A 6,000-nucleotide genomic window follows, 5' to 3' on the forward strand; every position below is an offset into this window, starting at 1 on the left:
AGGAAGAGGTAGTGAACGGGAGTAACATTTCAGTTGGATGCTATTATTTTTTTTTAAAGTAGGCTCCCAGTGCAGGGCTTGAACTCATGTCCCTGAGATCAAGACCTGAACTAAGATTAAGAGTCGGGCACGCAATCGACTGAGCCACCCAGCTGCCCCTCAGTTGGATGCTATTAAAGATGAGCGAAAACACAAGACAAAAAGCTATTAGAGCCCTCCAAAAATGTGTGAGAGGGTGGGAGGAGGGTTCACAGCCCTTGCTCAGTCAACATCCCTCTCCTGGACGGGATGACAGGCAAGAATCAGAACAGGACCCCAAGAGTCGTGCCCTAGTTCCGCTCCTTCCTGTGAAGCTCGAGGAGGCTCCAAAAAGATGCATGTGATGAAGAAGACCCCCGTGGCAGGCAGGTGTTCCCTCCCTCATTCATCCATTCAACATATACTTTCTAAGCACCTGTTGGTGTCAGGCATTGTGCCGAGTATCCTGAAGACAGAGTTCCTGCCCCTTGGGAATCTCATGGGCCTGATGAACAGAACAAGGCATAATCAGATCATTCCCAGGAGGAATCTCTCTTGACTCCCATGGTGCCTGTCTCCGCTCTTCCCACTTCTCCTGCTCTGACTCCCGTTCAATGCAGCCATGCCAGCGGCAGAGCCCTCAGAGTCCCAGGAGCCCCTGAGATCTTGCCACTGGTGCTCCCCCATGCCCCTCTCCTAGCAGTTGATGTCCAGTGAGCCAGCATGGTCCAGCTGACTGGACAGAGTCCTTTTCCCCCATACTTGGGGACCCTGGGTCTGCAACACCTCACAGATTTTGTGTGAAAACAAGATCTGTTGGTGTTTTATGCTTAGAGTCCTTCCTTGCCATGAAATCAGGGCCAGGGTCAGCTGAGAAACAGACACAATGCCATAGCACCCAAAGGAAAGTACATCTCATAACCTCACATCTGGATAATTTTGTACTAAGGTCTTCCGGCTCTGCAGTGCTACTGAATCAAATCCAACGTCTCCTAGTTTGTGGAGATGATATTCAATTTATCTAGAATTATGGAAATACATAGTTTGCTAAAAACACACATTAAATATTATAATCCAAAGGCCACCCTCAAGCAATTGATTAGTCCTACCAAATGCTAAACTATGTTACAAAGCTGTAATAATTTAAAATAGTGTGATACGAGCAGGTGAATAGTCAGACAAGTCAACAGAACAAAATGGAAAGCCAAAAAACGGACCCAAATACATGTTGAAAATTAGAGATGATAAAAGCCCCATTTCAAATGAGTGTGTGGGTTAGGGGAGGCGGGAGATGGATTATTCAATAAGGTATTAAGCTACTTAGGTAACCAGCAGGAAAAAGTAAACTTGACCCTTACCTTACTCTTTACATCAACATTTCAAATAGATCAAAGATAAAAATATAAAAAATGGAACCATTAAAGTATTAACAACAGCCACTGGACAAATTTGAAAATAAGGGAGTGGTAAGACCCTTCTAATAAGATAGGAAACCCAGAAATCAAAAAAAGAAATAAATCTTCGGGGCACCCGGGTGGCTCAGTCATTAAGTGTCTGCCTTCAGCTAAGGTCATGGTCCCAGGGTCCTGGGATCGAGCCCAGCATCGGGCTCCCTGCTTGGCGGGAAGCCTGCTTCTCCCTCTCCCACTCCCCCTGCTTGTGTTCCCTCTCTCGCTGTGTCTCTCTGTCAAATAAATAAATAAAATCTTAAAAAAGAAAGAAAGAAAGAAAAAAATCTTCATGACAAAAACTATCATACACAAGGCAACATGAAAGAGAAACTGGTGGGAGGGGTGGGATATCACAACACGTACTGCAGACAAGAGTCTAATTTATTTAGTATTTAAAGAACTCAGACACATTACTAAGAAAAAGAATAAACAACCCAATTGAAATAACAGTTTTTTAAAAAGATTTTATTTATTTTTTTGACAGAGAGAGACACAGCAAGAGAGGGAACACAAGCAGGGGGAGTGGGAGAGGGAGAAGCGGGCTCCCTGCGGGGCTTGATCCCAGGACCCTGGGGATCATGACCTGAGCCGAAGACAGACGCTTAACGACTGAGTCACCCAGGTGCCCTTGAAATAACAGTTTAAAGAAAAGGAAATACAAATGGCTCTCCAACCTCACTCATAACAAGAGAGATACAAATTAAAATTACGTGAGGAGCTCCTTTTCACTTAACAGATTGGCAAAGACCAAAAAGATTATCACATAGTCCGTTGGCAAAAGGGTGAAGAAATAGTGATGGACTGCTAGTGGGAGAGTTGACTGTTACATTCTCCCGAGAGAAGTGTGATAACATCTAATAAAGCAAAGCATACACCTGTTGACCCAGATATTCCACGTCCACTTATTTGTAAGACTGTCATTGTAGCAAAATGTGTTAACAGCAAAAGCTAAGAAACCTAACTAACCACAATAATACAGACAGCCACATACACAACAGATACTATGCAGCTGTAAAAAAGGAATAATTACTTTTTAAAAAACACAATTGATAATAGAACAATCTTTGAGACATGTTGGGTGAAAAAGCTGGGAGAAGAACAGTGTATATATATACTATGCTACCATTTGCTTAAAAATGGAGGGAATACATGGACAATATTTGTTTGTATCTGAATAGACTATCTCAGAAGAGATGACAAGAAATGGCTAATGATGGTCGCTTCTAAAAGGACAGGGGGACAGGAGGAGGAAGGTTTTCACTGAATGTACCTTGTGTATCCTTTTGTACCTTGTGAACCTATAACCCATGGCTTCTTAAAAATTAAAGTTTTGGACAAAGAGATCCAGATCACTTTGAAACAAACTTACTGGTTTAATTTCATTAATCATTGCAACATCATAAAACAAAGCTATTTCTCAAACCAGTATGGAGACATTCTTAAACATGTGTTGCCATATTACCAGGATTTACTTCATCATTGTAATCCACACTGAAGGACAATGGAGCAGTGCCTGTTTTTAGGGACATTCAATGTGAAACAAACATAGATATAAATCAGAGAGAGAAGAGGATGAAAACACCAGGAGAACTAGTATGGGAACAGATCTGAAATTCAGGGATGAAAAAGTACTCATCAGTTGCAACACCACTGAGAAAGACCCTCTTCCTGCCACTGGTAAATCACAGGTCAGAAGGTAATGCCATTACCTTCTAGGGCATGCTATGAAGCTGGGAAGCTGCTCCCTAATTTGACCTTTGGTCCGAATTTAAGCGGAATCATACTGCACTGGTCACCTGGTTATCCCTGTCCTGATTGCTCTGGAAAGGAGCCTCTTATGAATTAGAGCAAGAGAAAGAACTGTAAACCTTTCTTTCCTTCCCTTCCCTCCCCTAGTCTTAAAGTCACAGATTCTAGAAGCTAGACAAGTAGAAGATTCCAAATCCAATCTTCCTACTGCAAACCATCCCCCACTTTCCTGAAAGGGCTCATGCAACACCACATAGATATTTCCATTTCCAGCCATGAGGAGCTTGCTGCATTTTCCCATGTCTCTACCCCAAACGTCACCAAAAAGGAAGCACATTTTTGTATTTATTTTACTCAGTAATAATGATTGTTCCCTTCTCTTGATTTTAAAAGCTGAAATAAACACACTATCTTTCAAAAGAAAAAAGAAAGGAAAAAGAAAAGAAGATAAAGGAAAAAGAAAAGAGAAAAGGAAAGGAAAGGAAAGAAAAGAAAACAAGAGAAAAGAAAAGAAAAAGAGTTTGCTGCTAATATGCCCTTCCCTACAGCAGGCAGTATGGACATTCTGGGCCAGATAATTCTTTCTCTTAAGGTTGTCCTGTATATTGGAAGATGTTTGGCAGCATCTGTGGCCTCTACCCAGTGACATGTGACAACTGAAATGTCTCCAGATGTTGCCAACTGTCCCCCGGGGGTCAAAATCACCCCTTTGAGAACACTGCCTTCCAGGATGGGCCTTCAGGATAACAGAATGATACAACTTCAGTATGTGTATATTGAATAGGATTCGAGCACAGTAATGTTTTGCTTAGTGTCCCATACCTTTGGCTTGGCTGGAGTCTAACCAAGCTAACCTGCTGATCTGATCAGTCAATAGCAGCTCCTCAGGGCCTAGGGGTGCTACCCATCTCCTAATTCTTTTGCCCTTCAAAACTTTTTCTGGGCGCCCGGGGGGCTCAGTCAGTTAAGCGTCTGCCTTCGGCTCAGGTCCTGATCCCGGGGTCCTGGGATCGAGCCCTGCATCGGGCTCCCTGCTCGGCGGCAAGTCTGCTTCTCCCTCTCCCTTTGTGATCACGTTCCCTCTCTCTCAAATAAGTAAATTAAATCTTCAAAAAAAAAAAACAAACTTTTTCTTTTCCCAGCTTAATTCTGTCTATCTCTGATCACTCCATTTGTCTACTGTGGCTGGGATCTGTACACACATAAATTTCAAAAACACCTCTCCTGAAGGAACTTTCCAAGCATGATGGAAATGAACGATCTATATCTTAATAGGAGTTTGGGTTACAGGAATCAATGCATTTGTCAAAACTCAGGGAATGTACACTTGAAATTTGTGCATTTCACTGTATGTACATTTTACATGAAAAGAAAAAACCATAGACAAATATTGAACTCTAATTGATGATATGCATCTGAAGTTTTTGAGGGTAAAGTGTCCCAATGTCTGCAATTTACATGGAAGTGCATTAATGAAAGAAGATGGACTGGCAGATGGAGAGAAGAACATTTATTCTGCTTGTTTTATATGTGATAAATGTAGCATAATGTACAATCTAGGTGATAGATGGATGATGGCTATAAAATTATTTAAACTTTTATGAATGTTCAACATTTTTTCACATTAAAATGTTGGAAACACGCACACACCATTTGTCATGGAAAATCAAGAAACAAGATTTCAGAATGCAAAGTTGGAATACATCACCATATTTACTCTTTTTTTTTTTTTTTTAACTTTCTAACATCATGGAAATTTTCTTCAGCTGAAGGAATCTTTGATCCTCTTTAAAGTCCAACTTAAGTATCATTTCTTCTTTATGGCTTTCACCCACCCTATCCATCATTCCCTTCTCTGGCTCCCACCCACTGTATTTTTTTTTTAATATTTTATTTATTTATTTGACAGAGAAAGAGATACAGCAAGAGAGGGAACACAAGCGGGGGGAGTGGGAGAGGGAGAAGCAGGCTTCCCGCCGAGCAGGGAGCCTGATGTGGGGCTCGATCCCAGGACCCTGGGATCATGACCTGAGCCGAAGGCAGCCACTTAACTGACTGAGCCACCCAGGCGCCCCCTGCCCACTGTATAAACCTCTCCCTTAAGGCAGCAGTAATAGTTTAACTTGAAGCTGAGTTAGGTAAATTCTTGTTTCCCCCATTCAGAGACAGAAACAGGACCTACGTCTTTGTGTTTTCCCAGAACCTAGAGCTAAGGTCTCCAAGCAGCTAAATTTACAGTAATCTCTCTCTGGTTATTAAATCCTAGAATATTCTAATTTAATTCTTTGCAGCTTTGTGAGTACTGTAAAGATTTTGGTTCTAACAGAAGTGAATTGTGAGTCACTCCTACAAGTGATACTTAGAAAAAGGACAAACTGGGGCGCCTGGGTGGCTCAGTGGGTTAAGCGTCTGCCTTTGGCTCAGGTCACGATCCCAAGGTTGGGCTCAAGCCCCGGATTGGGCTCCCTGCTCAGTGGGGAGTTTGCTTCTGTGTCTCCACCGGCTTGTGTTCTCTCTCTTGCTTGCTCTCTCTCTCAAGTAAATAAATAAAATCAGGGCGCCTGGGTGGGTCAGTCATAAAGCTTCTGCCTTCGGCTCAGGTCATGATCCCACGGTCCTGGGATTGAGCCCCGCATCGGGCTCCCTGCTCCACGGAGAGCCTGCTTCTCCCTCTCCCACTCCCCCTGCTTGTGTTCCCTCTCTCGCTGTGTCTCTCTCTGTCAAATAAATAAATAAAATCTTAAAAAAAAAGAAAAGAAATAAAATCCTTTTTTTTTTTTTT

General features: G+C 42.4%; 2 protein-coding genes across 10 annotated transcripts in view; both read right to left on the reverse strand.

Moving 5' to 3' along the window:
• Positions 1-6,000, reverse strand: part of RAD51B (RAD51 paralog B) — a 780,046-nt gene that overhangs the window by 654,452 nt on the left and 119,594 nt on the right. The gene's annotated exons all lie outside the window — the stretch shown is intronic.
• The window catches only part of LOC115942756 (uncharacterized), a 300,514-nt gene that overhangs the window by 35,741 nt on the left and 258,773 nt on the right, over positions 1-6,000 (reverse strand). The gene's annotated exons all lie outside the window — the stretch shown is intronic.

The sequence above is a fragment of the Leptonychotes weddellii genome, chromosome 9 (genome assembly GCF_054177405.1).
Source record: "Leptonychotes weddellii isolate Sample4059 chromosome 9, ASM5417740v2, whole genome shotgun sequence".
NCBI lineage: Eukaryota > Metazoa > Chordata > Mammalia > Carnivora > Phocidae > Leptonychotes > Leptonychotes weddellii.